We start from the raw sequence: 22,687 nt of genomic DNA on the forward strand, positions 1-22,687 counted from the left end.
GGTAACCAGAATGGGGATGGTATGTTGTATTATAGGTCCTGAAGAAATTTCAGACCCATCCACTACTCGAATAAAAACAGGAGACAATTTTTTTATGAGTGGTATTTTATTTGTTAATGCAATAGAAGCATCCATGTAGTTTCCTTGTGCGCCTGTATCAATTATGGCCTCTTTCTTCAGCTGTTTGCAGTCCCACTGTAAAGAGAGGGGTAGAATACAGTGAATAGGTTTGTCATATACCAATAGAGAAGTCAAACTAGAAAATGACTTACGGTTCTTGTTCTTGCGTAGAGATGGACAATCCTGAACAGAGTGAGCAGCGGAACCGCAATAAATGCAAAGTCCCTTGGATTTACATCTGAATCTTTCTTCAGAAGTGAGGGGGCCTCGAATGAAGCCAATCTCCATAGCCTCTGGAGCACTGCTAGAAGAATGAGCAGTGGAAGTTGTTTGAATGGGGTGAGTAGGCCTTTTATAGGAGGGCTCTGTGTGCTGGCGTTCCGTCTTTCTTTCTCTTAATCTCCTATCAATCTGCATAACCAATCTCATAAATGCTTCCAAAGAGTCTGGGATATCTATACGAACAAGTTCATCTTTCACCTGATCAGACAGACCTAATCTAAATTGACTTTTAAGAGCAACTGCATTCCATTGGGAATCAATAGCTTGTTGTTTAAATTCAGTAATATATGTCTCGACTGGTCGGTTGCCTTGTTTTAACTTCCTCAGTTTATCATCCGCTGTATGTTGGAGGTTGGAATCTGAATATAACTCATCCATAACAGCAAGGAAGGACTGTAAAGAGGACAGAAGAGGGCTGTTTGACTCAAACAAAGTATCTGCCCAAATGCAGGGTTCCCCACGTAGATAAGTAATCATGCTCAACACCTTGGTCCTGTCATTAGGATATGTGACAGGTTTCAGACTAAATGTTAGTACACAAATATTTCTGAATTGACGATACTGATGTCTGTCACCATGGAAAAAATCTGGCGGAGCAATGATTGGCTCAGTAACAGGCTGTGCAGGAACAGGTTTGCTAGAAACTGAATCTTGAATAACCTTCCTAAGGGTCTCATTCTCTACTTTTAAATACCTGAGACCCTGGTTAAGTTCATCCACTCGTTTAGAAAGGTTATAAACAATTGTTGGGAGATCTGCTGGTTCCATTGTAGGGCTTAGTTATTATGTAAAGTCTATTTCAACTATTTAAGTGGAACGCAACTGCAGATCAATTATTGTTTTGTATCACCAGGGTTTTTGGGCTATTTAGGTGAGCATAGACCAGTAAACCTGTGGTGAATTAATATTAAGTTAGAGGTTCAATGCTGTTAGTACTTTCACAACATGAATCCTTCTAAGCACAATATTTCCAATACTGTTAGACTGGCACAGTATGGAAAAAATAATGAAAAAATGATAGAAGAAAAATATGCTTCTAATTTAAAGAACTTGAGAGAACAAAAATTCTTTTTTAAGCTTACATTAAATAAACATGTAATGCAGGAGAGAGTTGGTTAATCCTTGTAAGAAGTAAGCTTGGTTTGCAAGAGATATACTTTTAACAAGTCACAGAGAATGCTTCAGTTGTCTTGTAGCTGCAACTTTGTAACTGTGTTTATTGAGAGCAACTGCTGCAGAGTAAGAGAGGAATTTGGCAAGATGCCCAGACTTGCACATAATTATGTGTAAAAAACACTGTTATTGTACGCTATTTTAGGAATAGATACAAGCTATCAACTTAAATCTGGGTCTTTACATATGCGCCCACACCCTCTAGTGATGATTGGCTAGAAAGCGCACACCTCCTATCTGATTGGCGGACATACCTTTAAAACAAACAGGCGCCAAGTTTAATTCATTCAGCCTTTGATAAAGCCCGACCGGAGTCGGGGGAAACGCGTCAGGCATCCGAACAAAAGACTTTACAGGAAAGCAGTTAAAGAGTACTGTTCAGCACTAGCGTTACTAGGACTGGGGTGACAGGATCCAGAACACCGCCGCCCACTTAGTCTTGCTGTAAACGGAGAGGAGAAGGACCAACTATCTACCTGGTGCTGCAGGAGCTGCGATAATCCTAATGAACATATGCTCTCAATGCTGACTTTTAACTTTTATCTAGTAAGTGTTTTTAACCATGTGTTTCACCAGTATAATAAAACCCTACACTTGAATTGTGCCTTGTGCGCCTGTCTTTTCTTTCATTTCATGTAATTTCTCCAATCCCCTTATTAACTTTGTGGCCCTTCTCTGAACTTTTTCTAGTTCTGCAATATCTTTTTTAGCAATCGGTCCCCAGAACTGCACTCCAAACTCAAGGTGAGGTCTTACCAGGGCTTTATATAATGACAGAATTATGCTTTCCTCCCTTGAATCAATGCTTCTTTTAATACATGCTAGTATCTTATTAGCCTTTGAAGCCGCTGTCCTGCATTGTGCACCCATCTTTAGCTTGTTATCTATTACTACTCCCAAATCCCTTTCCTCCTGTGTTTGGCCAAGTCTTGTCCCATTTAAATAATACTTTGACTGCTTATTTTTACTTCCAAAATGTAGACCCTTGCATTTTCCCGTATTAAATCTCATTTTCCATTTACTTGCCCATAGTTCTAATTTTTGCAAATCCCTTTGTAATGAGAGTTTGTCCTGCTCTGACCTTATGACCTTACTTAACTTAGTATCATCTGCAAAAATAGAGATGTCACTATTTAATCTTTGCTCCAAGTCATTTATAAAAATATTAAAAAGAATAGGGCCCAGTATTGATCTCTGGGGGACACCACTGATTACCTTTGTCCAATCTGAGTATGATCCATTTACTACCACTCGTTGCTCAATATCTTATATCCAGTTATTTATCCACAAACTAACATTTTCAGCTATTCCCAGTCCCTTAATTTTGTGCATTAATCTCTCATGTGGCACTGTATCAAACGCCTTTGCAAAATCTAAGTATATCACATCAACTGATTCCCCTTTATCTATATTTTTACTTACTTCCTCGTAGAATCTAATTAGATTGGTTTGACATGATCTATTTCTCCTAAAGCCATGCTGATTAGAACTCATAATCTTGTTTACACGAATATGCTTATCAATTTAGGGGTTAATAGTGTAGAGGGGTACTTTGCAATGTGGGTGTGGGTGTGGCTATTTGGGGTTAATAGTGTAGAGGGGTACTTTGCGATGTGATGGTGTGGTTGTTTAGGGGTTAATAATGTAGAGGGGTACTTTGCGATATGGGAGTGTGGTTGTTTAGGGGTTAATAGTGTAGACAGGTACTTTGTGATGTAAGGGTGTGGTTGTTTAGGGATTAATAATGTAGAGAGGTACTTTGTGATGTGAGGGTGTGGCTATTTAGGGGTTAATAGTGTAGAGAGGTACTTTTTGATGTAAGGGTGTGGCTATTTAGGGGGTTAATAGTGTAGAGGGGTACTTTGCGATGTGGGGGTGTGGTTGTTTAGGGGCTAATAATGTAGAGAGGTAATTTGTGATGTAATGGTGTGGCTGTTTAGGGGTTAATAGTTTAGAGGGATACAATGCAATGTGGGGGTGTGGCTATTTAGGGGTTAATAATGTATAGAGGTACTTTGTGATGTTAGGGCATGGCTATTTAGGGGTTAATAGTGTAGAGGGGTGCTTTGCGATGTGAGGGTGTGGCTATTTAGGGGTTAATAATGTAGAGAGGTACTTTGTGGTGTAAGGGTGTGGTTGTTTAGGGGTTAATAGTGTAGAGAGGTACTTTGTGATGTAAGGGTGTGGCTATTTAGGGGTTATTAGTATAGAGGGGCACTTTGCAATGTGGGGGTGACTACTGAGTGTTTAACCCCTTGATGTTGTACGGTTAAAATAAGTCATTTTCTATGGCTTCTTAATGGGTCACTTTATTTAAAGGGACTGGGGGCAGGGGTAGACTGGTAGTGTTAAAGGGGTAGGGTGAATATAGTCTCAAAGGTGCAGAGGTTAGAGGGCTAAGGGGGCAGCTAGTATTAAAGGGACAGGAGTAGGTAATAGTCTTAAAAAGGGTGGGTAGTCAGTTAGATAGCTTTAAAGGGGCAGACGGTCATGTAGTCTTTTACAGGCAGGGTTTGGCTGGTAGATAGTCTTAAAGATCAATGGTGCAGATAGTCTTAAAGGGAAATGGTGTTAAGGGACCAGGTAGTCTTAAAGTGACAGGCAGGCAGTGTTATAGAGGCAGAGGTCAAGTAGTATTAAAGGGACAGGAGTAGGGAGTAGATAGTTTTAAATGGGAAGGTAATTAAAGGGTGGGTAGTCTTAAAGGGACAGGGAGTAGATATTCTTAAATGGGCAGTCTGAAGATAATCTGGGGATGGGTTATAAGGAGTAAATGTGGCAGGGAGGTAGTCTTAAAGGGCAAGGTTAGATAGTCTTAAACGGGTAATGGGTCAGGTAGTCTTTTACAGACAGGGGATAGGCTGGTATATCATTTTAAAGGGACAGGGGGTTAAGGAGCCAGGTAGTCTTAAAGGCACAAGGAGTAGTGTTATAAAGGCAGGGGTCAGGTAGAATTAAAGAGGAAGGGGGTAAGGTTATCTTAAAATAATGGTAAGCTATATCTAATCTGCAACATGCGAAGCGGTAAAAAATATATTTATAAACTAATCTTCCCAATTTTTTTTCTCTCAATATTATTACTTAGATTTTTTATATTTTATTCCCTTCCATAAGGCAGGGAGAGTCCACAAATTCAACTTCCTTCCTTACTGTTGGGAAATACAACACCTGGCCACCAGGAGGAGGCAAAGACACCCCAGCTAAAGGCTTAAATATCCCTCCCACTTCCCCTATCCCCCATTCATTCTTTGCCTTTCGTCACTATAGGAGGTGGCAGAGAAGTTACAGAAGATTTGGATAGTCCTGTAATGGGTATGTTCCCTTCGAGAAAGGTCTGGAGTTTTAAGTAATCATGTCAACCTCTCAGTGAGAGTATTGATGAACGTTAGAGTCTGGAGATGCTGGGAAACTTTTTCTGCGAACCCATCCAGACTGTCGCTAACAGCTCTTGATCAATCAGTGTTGACGAGTTTCACTGCTTGCTGTTACACACTCAAGTCCATGTCAGAAGTGCTGCTGCAAGACTGTCACACTTGAGGGGTGTGCCTGTTCCACAGCATGGATTTTTTTTTTGGAGGGTAAGACTGTTTTTTATTTATACACTATAAGGGTCACAGTGTGGCTCCTTTATACCTCAATAGGATCAATAGTTAATATCTCCTTCAATGAGAGTATTGATGAACGTTAGAGTCTGGAGATGCAGGGAAACTTTTTCTGCGAACCCATCCAGACTGTCGCTAACAGCTCTTGATCAATCAGTGTTGACGAGTTTCACTGCTTGCTGTTACACACTCAAGTCCATGTCAGAAGTGCTGCTGCAAGACTGTCACACTTGAGGGGCTGTGCCTGTTCCACAGCATGGATTTTTTTTTTGGAGGGTAAGACTGTTTTTTATTTATACACTATAAGGGTCACAGTGTGGCTCCTTTATACCTCAATAGGATCAATAGTTAATATCTCCTTCAGGGAGATTATTTGAACAGCTTGGGGATTTACATCTGCTTAATGTGAGCCTTTTTTTGGGCTCATAGACTGTGTTTTTTGGCTTTGAACAAACAGTTTTCACTTTCGTTTTTGAAGTGTTACGCAGCTCATAATAGCTTAGCGCCCTTTTTTTAAAAGCAGTGGAAGTCCTGTCTTACGCACCAAGTGATCGAGTGCGGTCTCTTTCATTTCCTAAGATCCTGCAACAGACATCACTCCTGAGGAGAGCGTTTTCACTGTTAGCTGTCTGGGTCTAGGAGGTGGTGAGTGCCCCAGCCATTGGGAGTATTAAGGTGTCGTTTTTTAAATAAAAGCGTTTCCTTTTGTTTGTCCTTCTGTGGGTATATACAAAGCTATGGAGGACTCTGATACTACATTAGAAGGTTCCACTCCTTCTGTACTGATTAATAATTCCTGTTTATATTGGGAGGAGGTTGCGGTTTGCCCGCCTGCTCAATTTTGTTCCATTTGCCTAAACACTGTTCTAAATTCTAGGAAGGGAGACAAGCCTGCTAATACTCATAGCGCTATTAGCCCCTCTGAGACGTCTACTTCTCAGGAATCGGGGTCCAGAGAAATGACAACCCTTTCTACATTACCCGCTCCACATGCAGTTCCAGGCGGCTCAACTAATCCTCTATCTGGAGGGGGCCTTTTTCCATTGGACTTTACCGCACAGTTACACTAGCGGTGTCTGCGGCCCTGAGTGCCTTACCTCGCTCTAACAAATGCAAGAGAAATGTTAAACATAGTTCTCCTGACCTAGAGTCATCTAAATATTTGTCGTATTTAGCAACTATATCCCAGCTATCCGAGGATGAGTTAAAGGGACAGTAAACCCCAAAATTTTCTTTTATGATTCAGACAGAACATACAATTTTAAACAACTTTCCAATTTAATTCTATTATCAAATTTTCTTCATTCTCTTGTTATCCATTGCTGAAGGGACAGCATTGCACTACTGACAGGAAGCTGGAAATATCTATTTAGCCAATCACAACAAATGTGTGCAGGCACCAATTAGCAGCAGCTCCCACTAGTGTATGATATGTGCATATTCATTTCTTAACAAAGGATACTAAGAGAAAGAAGCAAATTTGAAAATAGTAGTGAATTTAAATGTTTTTTTTAAAATGACATGTTCTATCTGAATCATGCAAGTTTAATTTTGTCTTTCCTATCCCTTTAACCTTTGTAGCTTCAGAGGGTAAACATCCGACGGCTGAAGAAGTCCAGAAGAGGCTCCAAAGTCTTCATCCTATCCGGGAAGAAGAGTAGATCCGGACCGGCAACCATCTTCTTCCAAGCTGCATCTTCTATCTTCATCCGATGAGGACCGGCTCCATCTTGAAGACCTCCACCGCAGACCCATCTTCTTCCGACGACGACTTCCCGACGAATGACGGTTCCTTTAAGGGACGTCATCCAAGATGGCGTCCCTCGAATTCCGATTGGCTGATAGAATTCTATCAGCCAATCGGAATTAAGGTAGGAAAATTCTGATTGGCTGATGGAATCAGCCAATCAGAATCAAGTTCAATCCAATTGGCTGATTCAATCAGCCAATCAGATTGAGCTCGCATTCTATTGGCTGTTCCGATCAGCCAATAGAATGCAAGCTCAATCTGATTGGCTGATCGGATCAGCCAATCGGATTGAACTTGATTCTGATTGGCTGATTCCATCAGCCAATCAGAATTTTCCTACCTTAAGGGGCAGCAGATTAGGGGTACATAGCTATAATGTAGGTGGTGGCTCTTTGCGGTCTGCAGATTAGGGGTTAATAATTGTAGGTAGCTGGCGGCGACGTTGTCACTCCCCACAAAAGAACCAACCCCCACACATTTACTCTCCTCTATGGCTGCTCTGTCCGCATTCACTTGAGAAATAGACCGGACTGGACCGTCCAGCATGGCGGCCATCTTTGGTTAGGCAAAGTTATTATCTACTATGGAGTGAGGTCAGAGCAGTAGAGGTGTGCAGAAAAGGCATATGGAGCAGAGAGACAGGCGCCCCTCTATAAAAGGCGCCTGTAGGCACATGCCTACTCTGCCTAATGGCAAATCCGGCCCTGGACAGAGCTCATTGAAGTGAAGACTCCCCTCGAGGATATTCAGGAGAGAATTAAAGCACTGAGAAGTGGTAACTTTCATCAGTGACGTAAATATACAGATTATTGATATAAATGCAAAGGCTTCTGGCTTTGCGGTTCTAGCCTGCCGGGCTCTCTGGTTGAAGTCTTGGTCTGTGGATATGACTTCTAAATCTAGACTCCTTTCTCCTCCCTTCAAGGGGCCAGGGCTGGACTACATTATCTCTATGGTTACCGGAGGGAAAGGTGCCTTCCTACCACAGGATAAGAAGAATAGGCTTAAGGGACGGCAACTGTCTAATTTTCATTCCTTTTGTGCTGACAAGTCACAAAGACAGCAGTCCCCATCCAAGTCCGACCTCATCCAAGTCCGAGCAGCCCAAGAGTACTTGGAAGCCGGCTCACTCCTGGAACAAATCCAAACAGACTAAGAAGCCCTCAGAGAACAAATCGGCATGAAGGGACGGCCCCCAATCCGGGATCGGATCGAGTAGGGGGTCAAACTGTCTCTTTTCTCAGATGCTTGGTTCCAAGATGTACAGGACCCTTGGGTCCTGGAGATTGTATCTCAAGGATACAGGATAGGATTTAAGTCTCATCCACCCAGGGGCATATTCCTACTGTCCAGTGTGTCTAAAAGACCAGAAAAGAGGGCTGCCTTCTTAGGTTGTGTATGGGATATCTCCTCTCCAGGAGTAATTGTCCTGGTACCTACAGCAGAAAGAGGTTTGGGGTTTTATTCAAACCTTTTTGTGGTTCCAAAGAAGGAGGGAACTTTTCATCCAATTCTAGACCTAAAGTGCCTACACAAGTTTCTGAGTGTTCCCTCTTTCAAGATGGAGATAATACGGTCAATCCTTCCTCAGGAAGGATTCAGTTCAGGAAGGACAGTTTATGACCACAATAGACCTGAAGGATGCATACCTTCACGTCCCGATTCACAGGGAACATTTTCAGTTCCTGAGGTTTGCTTTTTTGGACCAGCACTTTCAGTTCATAGCTCCTCCGTTTGGCCTGGCTACTGCTCCAATGATATTTACAAAGGTTCTGGGGGCTCTTCTAGCCATTGCCAGAACACGAGGTATTGCAGTAGCGCCTTACCTGGACGATATCTTGGTACAGGCATCATCTTTTCGTCTAGTGGAAGAACATTCGGAGTCCCTTCTCAATCACATAGATGGAAGATAAATTTGGAAAAGAGTTCTCTTACTCCAAGTACAATTGTCAATTTCCTGGGGACAATAATAAACTCCATATCTATGAGAATATTCCTTACAGATCAGAGACATTGCAAGCTAACTACTGCATGTCTTGCCCTCCAGGCCTCCTTGAGACCCTCAGTGGCTCAGTGTATGGAGGTGATCTGACTCATTGTGTCGTGTATGGACATCATTCCTTTTGCCAGATTCCATCTCAGACCTTTACAACTATGCATGCTGAGACAATGGAACGATGACGATTCAGATCTGTCTCAACAGATCATGCTGAACAACCTGTCGAGAGGGTGGCTCTGTCCAGATCATATGTCCAAATGAACGTGCTTCTTGAGACTGTCCTGGGAGATACGGACGCAAGCTTTTCCGGCTGGGGAGCCGTTTGGGGTGCCAAGATGGCACAAGGTCTGTGTACTCTGGAGGAGTCCTCCCTTCCAATCAATATTTTGGAACTATGGGCAATCTTTAATGCCTTGAAGGCTTGGTCCCTTCTGAGTTCATCCCAGTTTATCAGATTCCAATCAGACAATATAATTTCGGTTGCCTACATCAACCATCGGGGGGTTCCTTGGCGATAAGAGAAGTGTCTCAGATGTTAGAGTGGATGGAGGCTCACGGATGTTCATTGTCAGCTATCCACAATTCGGGTGTGGACAACTGAGAAGTGGACTTCCTCAGCAGGCAATCCTTTCACCCAGGGTAATGGTCTCTTCACCCAGAGGTGTTTGCAAAGATATGCAGCGAGTGGGGGGCGCCGGAGATAGATCTCATGGCATCCCGCCTCAATACCAAACTACCCAGATACAGGTCGCGATTGAAGGATCCTCAGGCGGAATTGATAGATGCCCTATCAGTACTATGGAGTTTCAGACTCATATATATGTTTTTCCTCCATTACTGCTTCTCCCTCGTGTGGTGGCTCGCATCAAGCAGGAGCGAGCATCAGTGATTCTGATTGCTCCGTCGTGGCCACAAAGTACGTGGTTTGCGATTCTGGTGGGAATGTCCTCATCTTACTTTGTCACAGAGATCTGCTGATAGAGGGTCCCTTTATTCATCAAAATCTAGATTCTCTGAGGCTTACTGCGTTGAGATTGAACTCTTAGTATTAGCCAAGAGAGTGTTTTCTGAGAGTGTTATCGACACTCTGGTTCAAACTCGTAACCCAGTTACTCATCATATTTACCATAAGGTGTGAAGAGTGTGTTTTTTCCTGGCATAAGGTTAAGGTTCCCAGAATGTTATCTTTTCTCCAGGATGGCCTGGAAAAGGGTTTATCTGCTAGTTCCCTGAAGGGACAAATATCGGCCCTGTTGGTATTACTGCACAAAAGATTGGCTGAGCTTCCGGATGTGCAGTCCTTTGATAAGGCTCTGACTAGGATTAGACCTATGTTTAGATCTGGGGCTCCACCTTGGAGCCTCAATCTTGTCCTTAGTGTTTTGCAGCAGGCTCCGTTTGAGCCTATGCATACTGTTGACATTAAATTGTTATCTTGGAAGGTTCTTTTTTTGTTGGCTTTTGCTTCTGCGCGCAGAGTTTCCGAGATGTGATCCCCCTTATCTGGTTTTTCATGCTGATGCTGACGAGGTTTTACGCACTAAATTAGGGTTCTGTCAGGGTTTTTCCCTGTTGTGTTTGCCATGTGTTGCTGGCAGCCATTTTACTCACCTCTCTTCCTGACTATGGTGCATTGTGGGGGATGCTGCTCACTTCCTGCACTTCCTTTTATGGCCAGGCTGGTGTGCATCATCCATGTGAGACAGGATGCAGTCTCAGAATTGTGATGTCATCACTTATTATTTAAAGGGCCTCTGTTCAGTATGCTTTGCCTTTGCGTTGTCTCAGACCTGTTTGTGAGAGATCCTATGTATTACCTACCTGCCTGATATCCTTCCTGGTTCCTGATCCCTGGCTTGTTCCTGACACTGCTGTTTTCCTTGTTCCTGATTCTGGCTCATCTGACTATTCGCTTTGGCTCCTGACTCGGCTCGTCTGACTACCTGCTATGGTTTTTACTCCTGGCTTATTATTTGACTTGTGGACTTTTTATTATTTTTTGTTATTAATAAAGGTATGATTATTTTTGCACTTCTCGTCTGAGTCTGATTCCTGGCACCCTGACAGGTTCCTCCCTAAGGTGGTGTCGGATCATAACATTAATCAAGAGATTGTTGTTCCTTCCTTGTGTCCTAATCCTTCTTCAGTGAAGGAATGTTTGCTTCATAATCTAGATGTGATTCGTGCCTTGAAGTTCTATCTTCAGGCTACTAAGAAATTCAGACAATCTTCTTCTTTGTTTGTCATCTATACGGGGAAGCGTAAGGGACAGAAGGCTACTATGACTTCTCTATCTTTCTGGTTGAGGAGTGTCATCCGTTTATCTTACAGTGGGACAGTGGAACTAAAGCCTGCTGTGAGGATAACGGCTCATTCCACTAGAGCAGTGGCTTCCTTTTAAGAACAAAGCCTCTATGGATCAGATTTGTAAGGTGGCTACCTGGTCCTCCTGAAACACTTTTTCTAGATTTTACAAGTTTGATGTGTATGCTTTGGCAGAAGCAGCTTTTGGGAGAAAGGTTTTGCAGGCCGTGGTGCCCTCAGAATAGGGTCCGCCTCTTTTTTCTGTTTCCTACCATTATTCAATCAGTGTCCTCTGGAGCTTGGGTATAGTTTTTCCAACAGTAAGGAATTAAGTTGTGGACTCTCCTTGCCTTATAGAAGCAAAACATAATTTATGCAGTAATAACACAAAGGTAGGACCAGCACACCTGTATTCATTAGGTATCCATATATAACATGGTAGGTGCAACCATAGAGAGTCTAATCCCATAGACTCTTAGGCCTAGATTTAGAGTTCGGCGGTAAAAGGGCTGTTAACGCTCCGCGGGTTTTTTTCTGGCCGCACCATAAATTTAACTCTGGTATCGAGAGTTCAAACAAATGCTGCGTTAGGCTCCAAAAAAGGAGCGTAGAGCATATTTACCGCAAATGCAACTCTCGATACCAGAGTTGCTTACGGACGCGGCCGGCCTCAAAAACGTGCTCGTGCACGATTCTCCCATAGGAAACAATGGGGCTGTTTGAGCTGAAAAAAAACCTAACACCTGCAAAAAAGCAGCGTTCAGCTCCTAACGCAGCCCCATTGTTTCCTATGGGGAAACACTTCCTACGTCTGCACCTAACACTCTAACATATACCCCGAGTCTAAACACCCCTAACCTTACACTTATTAACCCCTAATCTGCCGCCCACGCTATCGCTGACCCCTGCATTACACTTTTAACCCCTAATCTGCCGCTCCGTAAACCGCCGCAACCTACGTTATCCCTATGTACCCCTAATCTGCTGCCCTAACATCGCCGACCCCTATATTATATTTATTAACCCCTAATCTGCCCCCCTCAACGTCGCCGACACCTGCCTACACTTATTAACCCCTAATCTGCCGAGCGGACCTGAGCGCTACTATAATAAAGTTATTAACCCCTAATCCGCCTCACTAACCCTATCATAAATAGTATTAACCCCTAATCTGCCCTCCCTAACATCGCCGACACCTAACTTCAATTATTAACCCCTAATCTGCCGACCGGAGCTCACCGCTATTCTAATAAATGTATTAACCCCTAAAGCTAAGTCTAACCCTAACACTAACACCCCCCTAAGTTAAATATAATTTTTATCTAACGAAATAAATTAACTCTTATTAAATAAATGATTCCTATTTAAAGCTAAATACTTACCTGTAAAATACATCCTAATATAGCTACAATATAAATTATAATTATATTATAGCTATTTTAGGATTAATATTTATTTTACAGGTAACTTTGTAATTATTTTAACCAGGTACAATAGCTATTAAATAGTTAAGAACTATTTAATAGTTACCTAGTTAAAATAATAACAAAATTACCTGTAAAATAAGTCCTAACCTAAGATATAATTAAACCTAACACTACCCTATCAATAAAATAATTAAATAAACTACCTACAATTACCTACAATTAACCTAACACTACACTATCAATAAATTAATTAAACACAATTCCTACAAATAAATACAATTAAATAAACTAGCTAAAGTACAAAAAATAAAAAAGATCTAAGTTACAGAAAATAAAAAAATATTTACAAACATAATAAAAATATTACAACAATTTTAAACTAATTACACCTACTCTAAGCCCCCTAATAAAATAACAAAGCCCCCCAAAATAAAAAATTCCCTACCCTATTCTAAATTAAAAAAGTTACAAGCTCTTTTACCTTACCAGCCCTGAACAGGGCCCTTTGCGGGGCATGCCCCAAGAATTTCAGCTCTTTTGCCTGTAAAAGAATAAATACAATACCCCCCCCCCCCAACATTACAACCCACCACCCACATACCCCTAATCTAACCCAAACCCCCCTTAAATAAACCTAACACTAAGCCCCTGAAGATCTTCCTACCTTGTCTTCACCATACCAGGTTCACCGATCCGTCCTGAAGAGCTCCTCCGATGTCCTGATCCAAGCCCAAGCGGGGGCTGAAGAGGTCCATGATCCGGTCAAAGTCTTCATCCAAGCGGGGCAGAAGAGGATCTTCCATCCGATTGAAGTCATCATCCAGGCGGCATCTTCGATCTTCTTCCATCCGGAGCGAAGAGGCAGGATCCTGAAGACATCCAGCGCGGAACATCCATCCGGACCGACGACTGAACGACGAATGACTGTTCCTTTAAGGGACGTCATCCAAGATGGCGTCCCTCGAATTCCGATTGGCTGATAGGATTCTATCAGCCAATCGGAATTAAGGTAGGAATTTTCTGATTGGCTGATGGAATCAGCCAATCAGAATCTAGTTCAATCCGATTGGCCGATCCAATCAGCCAATCAGATTGAGCTCGCATTCTATTGGCTGATCGGAACAGCCAATAGAATGCGAGCTCAATCTGATTGGCTGATTGGATCAGCCAATCGGATTGAACTTGATTCTGATTGGCTGATTCCATCAGCCAATCAGAAAATTCCTACCTTAATTCCGATTGGCTGATAGAATCCTATCAGCCAATCGGAATTCGAGGGACGCCATCTTGGATGACGTCCCTTAAAGGAACCGTCATTCGTCGTCTAGTCGTCGGAAGAAGAGGATGGATCCGCGCTGGAGGTCTTCAAGATGGAGCCGGTCGTCATCGGATGGAAGAACATAGAAGATGCCGCTTGGAGAAGATGTTTGCCGGTCCGGATGTCCTCTTCTTGCCGGATAGGAGGAAGACTTTGGAGCACCGGATTATGGATCGCCAACCCCCGCTTGGGTTGGATGAAGATCTTGGAGCCAGGACGGATCGGTGATACCTGGATGGTGAAGACAAGGTAGGAAGATCTTCAGGGGATTAGTGTTAGGTTTATTTAAGGGGGTTTGGGTTAGATTAGGGGTATGTGGGTGGTGGGTTGTAATGTTGGGGGGGGGGTATTGTATGTTTTTTTTTACAGGCAAAAGAGCTGAAATTCTTGGGGCATGCCCCGCAAAGGGCCCTGTTCAGGGCTGGTAAGGTAAAAGAGCTTGTAATTTTTGTATTTTAGAATAGGGTAGGGAATTTTTTATTTTGGGGGTCTTTGTTATTTTATTAGGGGGCTTAGAGTAGGTGTAATTAGTTTAAAATTGTTGTAATATTTTTCTTATGTTTGTAAATATTTTTTTATTTTCTGTAACTTAGTTCTTTTTTATTTTTTGTACTTTAGATAGTTTATTTAATTGTATTTATTTGTAGCAATTGTGTTTAATTAATTTATTGATAGTGTAGTGTTAGGTTAATTGTAGGTAATTGTAGGTAGTTTATTTAATTATTTTATTGATAGGGTAGTGTTAGGTTTAATTATATCTTAGGTTAGGATTTATTTTACAGGTAAATTTGTAATTATTTTAACTAGGTAACTATTAAATAGTTCTTAACTATTTAATAGCTATTGTACCTGGTTAAAATAATTACAAAGTTGCCTGTAAAATAAATATTAATCCTAAAATAGCTATAATATAAATGTAATTTATATTGTAGCTATATTAGGATTTATTTTACAGGTAAGTATTTAGCTTTAAATAGGAATCATTTATTTAATAAGAGTTAATTTATTTCGTTAGATAAAAATTATATTTAACTTAGGGGGGTGTTAGTGTTAGGGTTAGACTTAGCTTTAGGGGTTAATACATTTATTTGAATAGCGGTGAGCTCCGGTCGGCAGATTAGGGGTTAATAATTGAAGGTAGGTGTCGGCGATGTTAGGGAGGGCAGATTAGGGGTTAATACTATTTATGATAGGGTTAGTGAGGCGGATTAGGGGTTAATAACTTTATTATAGTAGCCCTCAGGTCCGCTCGGCAGATTAGGGGTTAATAAGTGTAGGTAGGTGTCGGCGACGTTGTGGGGGGCAGATTAGGGGTTAATAAATATAACATAGGGGTCGGCGATGTTAGGGGCAGCAGATTAGGGGTACATAGGGATAACGTAGGTGGCGGCGATTTGCGGTCGGAAGATTAGGGGTTAATTATTTTAAGTAGCTTGCGGCGACGTTGTGGGGGGCAAGTTAGGGGTTAATAAATATAATATAGGGGTCGGCGGGGTTAGGGGCAGCAGATTAGGGGTACATAAGTATAACGTAGGTGGCGGTCGGCAGATTAGGGGTTAAAAATTTTAATCGAGTGGCGGCGATGTGGGGGGAGCTCGGTTTAGGGGTACATAGGTAGTTTATGGGTGTTAGTGTACTTTAGGGTACAGTAGTTAAGAGCTTTAGAAACCGGCGTTAGCCAGAAAGCTCTTAACTCCTGCTATTTTCAGGCGGCTGGAATCTTGTCGTTAGAGCTCTAACGCTCACTGCAGAAACGACTCTAAATACCAGCGTTAGAAAGATCCCATTGAAAATATAGGCTACGCAAATGGCGTAGGGGGATCTGCGGTATGGAAAAGTCGCGGCTGAAAAGTGAGCGTTAGACCCTTTAATCACTGACTCCAAATACCAGCGGGCGCCCAAAACCAGCGTTAGGAGCCTCTAACGCTGGTTTTGACGGCTACCGCCGAACTCTAAATCTAGGCCTATGAAAGTATTATCCAAAGCAAATAATGATGCACTCTTAATAAAGTCATTTCACTTTATGAAGAGTGCATCATTATTTGCTTTGGATAAAACATAATTTATGCTTACCAGATAAATTCCTTTCCTGCATGGCAGGGAGAGTCCAAGACCCCGCCGTAATTTATGTTTTTGATAGGCGGCTCCCTTTTTATATTTTTTTCTTCTGGCACCTTTTATACCCTTATGTTTCTCCTACTTTTTCTTGTTCCCTCTGCAGAATGACTGAGGTATAGGGGAAGTGGGAGGGATATTTAAGCCTTTGGTTGGGGTGTCTTTGCCTCCTCCTGGTGGCCAGGTGTTGTATTTCCAAACAGAAAGGAATGAAGTCATGGACTCTCCATGCCAGGAAGGAAAGGAATTTTTATCTGGTAAGTATAAATTATGTTTTTTAGTAGCCTGTCAATCAAGATCCTTCCCTCCACCCCGTCACTGGCTTTGTTCTTCATTTACGTCTCACCTGCTCTACACCTTTTACCCAGGAGCGCTCCATTCAATGCTCCAAGGCATTAAAATTAGAGAGCTATCTATTGAATGCCATGGAAATCTCCCCCACACAAAAAAAAGGTGAGTGACAAGGGGGGTGGGCGAGGAAGAGCGAGTATCACAATCAGATATCGATTCAGAATATCAAATACAGATACTTCTGAAAATTCCTAAAAGCAAAATGACACTTTGTGTCGTCTTTGTGTTATATTTGTGTGCTCTTCATGTTATATTTAGTGATGTCTCAAACTTAAAAATTTCGGTTCGCGAACCACGGACTCGAACTTCCGGTATTGTTCGCGAACTGGCGAACCGCGCGAACCGCCATTGACTTCAATAGGCAGGCGAACTTTAAAACCTACAAGGACTCTTTCTGGCCACAATAGTGATGGAAAAGTTGTTACAAGGGGACTAACACCGGGACTGTGGCATGCTGAAGGGGGATCCATGGCAAAGCTCCCATGGAAAATTACATAGTTGATGCAGAGTCTGCTTTTAACCCCTAAAGGGCCTAAATCACCTAACATTCCCAAATTGTTTGCAATAACATGCTTTAAAACATCAGTTATGATGTTGTATCTATCAGGTAGTGTAAGTGTTACGGCCACTTCACAGTGACTGAGCAAACTCCAAGTGTAACGCACCGCAAACAACCGCAAACAGTCTATTTGCACAACCACGAGATAGATAGATAGATATGATAGATAGATACATAGATTACATAGCTCAATCGATGATTCACAATCTAACAATTTTTAATTTTAAATATTAACAATACTGTTACAACAAATATAATTGCTTTAACTAGTTGGCAAGTGGGCCTGGCACACAGGCTGGCAGGCAGGAGGAAACTGCAATTCAATGGCACTAGGAGACTGAAGATTCACAGTCCAAAAAGTTATGATTTAAAAAAAATTTCAATACATTTACAAGAAATATGATTGTTGGCACTAGTTGGCTAGTGGGCCTGGCACACAGGCTGGCAGGCAGGAGGAAAGTGCAATTCAATGGCACGAGCAAACTGATGATTCACAATCTAACAATTTTTAATTTTAAATATTAACAATACTGTTACAACAAATATGATTGGTGTAACTAGTTGGCAAGTGGCAGGCAGGCAACTGCAATTCAATGGCACTAGGAGACTGAAGATTCACAGTCAAAAAATTTATGATTTAAAAATTTTTCAATACTGTTACAAGAAATATGATTATTGGCACTAGTTGGCTAGTGGGCCTGGCACGCACACTGGCAGGCAGGAGGAAACTGCAATTCTATGGCACTAGCAAACTGATGATTCACAGTCCAAAAAGTTATGATTTAAAAAAATTTCAATACATTTACAAGAAATATGATTGTTGGCACTAGTTGGCTAGTGGGCCTGGCACACACGCTGGCAGGCAGGAGGAAACTGCAATTCAATGGCACGAGCAAACTGATGATTCACAATCTAACAATTTTTTATTTTAAATATTAACAATACTGTTACAACAAATATGATTGGTGTAACTAGTTGGCAAGTGGACCTGACACACAGGCTGGCAGGCAGGCAGGAGGAAACTGCAATTCAATGGCACTAGGAGACTGAAGCTTCACAGTCAAAAATGTTATGAATTAAAAAAAATTCAATACTGTTACAAGAAATATGATTGTTGGCACTAGTTGGCTAGTGGGCCTGGCACACACGCTGGCAGGCAGGAGGAAAGTGCAATTCAATGGCACGAGCAAACTGATGATTCACAATCTAACAATTTTTAATTTTAAATATTAACAATACTGTTACAACAAATATGATTGGTGTAACTAGTTGGCAAGTGGGCCTGGCACACAGGCTGGCAGGCAGGAGGAAACTGCAATTCAATGGCACTAGGAGACTGAAGATTCACAGTCAAAAAAGTTATGATTTAAAAAAATTTCAATAATGTTACAACTAATATGATTGGTGGCACTAGTTGGCTAGTGGGCCTGGCACACACGCTGGCAGGCAGGAGGAAACTGCTATTCAATGGCACTAGCAAACTGATGATTCAAAATCTAACAATTTTTAATTTTAAATATTAACAATACTGTTACAACAAATATAATTGGTTTAACTAGTTGGCAAGTGGGCCTGGCACACAGGCTGGCAGGCAGGAGGAAACTGCAATTCAATGGCACTAGGAGACTGAAGATTCACAGTCCAAAAAGTTATGATTTAAAAAAAAATTCAATACATTTACAAGAAATATGATTGTTGGCACTAGTTGGCTAGTGGGCCTGGCACACAGGCTGGCAGGCAGGAGGAAAGTGCAATTCAATGGCACGAGCAAACTGATGATTCACAATCTAACAATTTTTAATTTTAAATATTAACAATACTGTTACAACAAATATGATTGGTGTAACTAGTTGGCAAGTGGCAGGCAGGCAACTGCAATTCAATGGCACTAGGAGACTGAAGATTCACAGTCAAAAAATTTATGATTTAAAAATTTTTCAATACTGTTACAAGAAATATGATTATTGGCACTAGTTGGCTAGTGGGCCTGGCACGCACACTGGCAGGCAGGAGGAAACTGCAATTCTATGGCACTAGCAAACTGATGATTCACAGTCCAAAAAGTTATGATTTAAAAAAATTTCAATACATTTACAAGAAATATGATTGTTGGCACTAGTTGGCTAGTGGGCCTGGCACACACGCTGGCAGGCAGGAGGAAACTGCAATTCAATGGCACGAGCAAACTGATGATTCACAATCTAACAATTTTTTATTTTAAATATTAACAATACTGTTACAACAAATATGATTGGTGTAACTAGTTGGCAAGTGGGTTTGGCACACAGGCTGGCAGGCAGGCAACTGCAATTCAATGGCACTAGGAGACTGAAGATTCACAGTCAAAAAAGTTATGATTTAAAAAAAATTCAATACTGTTACAAGAAATATGATTGTTGGCACTAGTTGGCTAGTGGGCCTGGCACACACGCTGGCAGGCAGGAGGAAAGTGCAATTCAATGACACTTGCAAACTGATGATTCACAATCTAACAATTTTTAATTTTAAATATTAACAATACTGTTACAACAAATATGATTGGTGTAACTAGTTGGCAAGTGGGCCTGGCACACAGGCTGGCAGGCAGGAGGAAACTGCAATTCAATGGCACTAGGAGACTGAAGATTCACAGTCAAAAAAGTTATGATTTAAAAAAATTTCAATAATGTTACAACTAATATGATTGGTGGCACTAGTTGGCTAGTGGGCCTGGCACACACGCTGGCAGGCAGGAGGAAACTGCTATTCAATGGCACTAGCAAACTGATGATTCAAAATCTAACAATTTTTAATTTTAAATATTAACAATACTGTTACAACAAATATGATTGGTGTAACTAGTTGGCAAGTGGGCCTGGCACACAGGCTGGCAGGCAGGATGAAACTACAATTCAATGGCACTAGGAGACGGAAGATTCACAGTCAAAAAAGTTATGATTTTAAAAATTTTCAATACTGTTACAAAAAATATGATTGGTGGCACTAGTTGGCTAGTGGGCCTGGCACACATGCTGGCAGGCATGAGGAAACTGCAATTCAATGGCACAAGCAAACTGATGATTCACAATCTAGCAATTTTTTTTTTAAATATTAACAATACTGTTACAACAAATATGATTGGTGTAACTAGTTGGCAAGTGGGCCTAGCACACACGCTGGCAGGCAGGCAACTGCAATTAAATAACAATAGCAGAATGATGTAACAGTTTGTTTTTAAAAAAGTTACAAAATTGTTACAACAGATAGGAGTAATGGCACTCAGGATAGAACTAGGCACAGTATGTGCTAGCAGCCAGACACACAGGCTGGAACTAGTGGTGGCAGGCTGGCCTGTGAACTAATATTAAATAACACTCGAAGAGTGATGTAAAAGTTTTTTTTTACAAAATTTAATGTTATGTTACAACAGATAGGAGTTGTGGACTGGCACTGAGGATGGAAGTAGGCACAGTATATGCTGGCAGCCTGACACACAGGCTGGCACTAATAGCAGCCTGGCTTGGCCTGGCAACTAAAATTTAATAACACTAGAAGAGGACTGATGTTAAAAAAAAATTTACATAAAATTTACACTAATGTTGTTACACAATATTTAAGTGGTGGAAAAAATGTTTTTTAATCTGTGTAACACTATATGATGTGGCCCAGAAACGCACAGGCCTGATGGAAAAAGAAAGTAAATTACACTAGCAAGATGATTTAAAAAAATTTTTTAACTTTAAAATAATGTAAAGCAGATATGAGTCGTGGCTGGTAGGTAGGGCAGCAATTTACCACAGTATGCTGTGTAAGTGAGAAACACACAGGCCTGATAGAAAATTAAATTAGATTACACTAGCAAAATAATTTGAAAGTTTTTCTTTTATATTTAAAATAATGTTAAGCAGATATGAGTGGTGGCACTGGCTGGCTGCTATGTAGGGCAGCAATTAACAACAGTATGCTCTGTAAGTCAGATACGCACAGGCCTGATAGAAAATAAAATTAGATTAAACTAGCAAAAGGATTTAAAGATTTTTTTTTTTATTTAAAGAAAAAGGTTAAGCACATATGAGTCGTGGCTGATAGCCTTGGAAGGGCAGCAATTAAAAACAGTAGGCTCTGTAAGTTAGATACACACAGGCCTGATAGAAAATAAAATTAGATTACACTAGCAAAAGGATTTAAAGATTTTTTTTTTAATTTAAAGAAAAAGGTTAAGCACATATGAGTCGTGGCTGATAGCCTTGGAAGGGCAGCAATTAAAAACAGTAGGCTCTGTAAGTCAGATACACACAGGCCTGACAGAAAATAAAATTAGATTACACTAACAAAATTATTTAAAGTTTTTTTTTTGGGAATTTAATAAAAAGGTTAAACACATATGAGTCGTGGCTGATAGACTAGGGAGGGCAGCAATTAAACACAGTATGCTCTGTAAGTCAGCAAAACACACAGGCCTGATAGAAAATGATTACACTAGCAAAATGATTTAAAGGTTTTTTTTTTTTAATTGAAAAAAAAGTTAAGCACATATGAGTGGTGGCTGGCACAGAGCAATTAACCAAAAGACTGAAAAAAACTGAAGTATATGCTGTGTGAGCCTGAGAGACACAGGCCTGATAGAAAATGAAAATAAATTACACTAGCAAAATAATTTCAAATTTTTGTTGGTTAAATTTAAACTAATGTTGTTAGGCAGATATCAGTGGTGGCACTAATCACAGCATATGCTGTGAGCCTCACATACAGGCTGAAAGCCAGGCAAATGCAAATAAAAATACAAATAAAAAAAAATAAAAAAAAACGACTGAAGTTATAGCCCTAAAAAGGGCTTTTTGGGGTGCTGTCCTTGCAGCAGAGATGAGATGAGTCCTTCAGGACTGTAGTGGACACTAAATACACTAGCCTAGCTATCTATTTCCCTATAATGGCAGCAGCAGCAACACAAAAGCTCCTCTCACTAACAAAGCAAGATCGTAATGAGTCTAAAATGGCTGCTGCCAAGGAGCTGGGAGGGTCTGTGAGGGAGTGTCTGCTGCTGATTGGCTCAAATGTGTCAGAAGGCTGTGACATACAGGGTCAAAGTTTCCTCAATGATGACACATAGGGGGCGGATCGAACATCGCATATGTTCGCCCATAGCGGCGAACGCGAACAGGCTAAGTTCGCAGTGAACTGTTCGCGGGCGAACAGTTCAGGACATCACTAATTATATTTGTGTCCTCTTCGTGTTATATTTGTGTCCTCTTCGTGTTATATTTGTGTTCTCTTCATGTTATATTTGTGTTATCTTCATGTTATAATTGTGTGCTCTTTGTGTTATATTTGTGTCCTCTTCGTGTTATATTTGTGTGCTCTTCGTGTTATATTTGTGTCCTCTTCGTGTTATAATTGTGTCCTCTTCGTGTTATAATTGTGTGCTCTTTGTGTTATATTTGTGTGCTCTTCGTGTTATATTTGTGTTCTCTTCATGTTATATTTGTGTTATCTTCGTGTTATAATTGTGTGCTCTTTGTGTTATATTTGTGTCCTCTTCGTGTTATATTTGTGTGCTCTTCGTGTTATATTTGTGTCCTCTTCGTGTTATAATTGTGTCCTCTTCGTGTTATAATTGTGTGCTCTTTGTGTTATATTTGTGTGCTCTTCGTGTTATAATTGTGTGCTCTTCGTGTTATAATTGTGTGCTCTTCGTGTTATATTTGTGT

The sequence above is a fragment of the Bombina bombina genome, chromosome 6 (assembly GCF_027579735.1).
Source record: "Bombina bombina isolate aBomBom1 chromosome 6, aBomBom1.pri, whole genome shotgun sequence".
NCBI classification, from domain to species: Eukaryota; Metazoa; Chordata; class Amphibia; order Anura; family Bombinatoridae; genus Bombina; species Bombina bombina.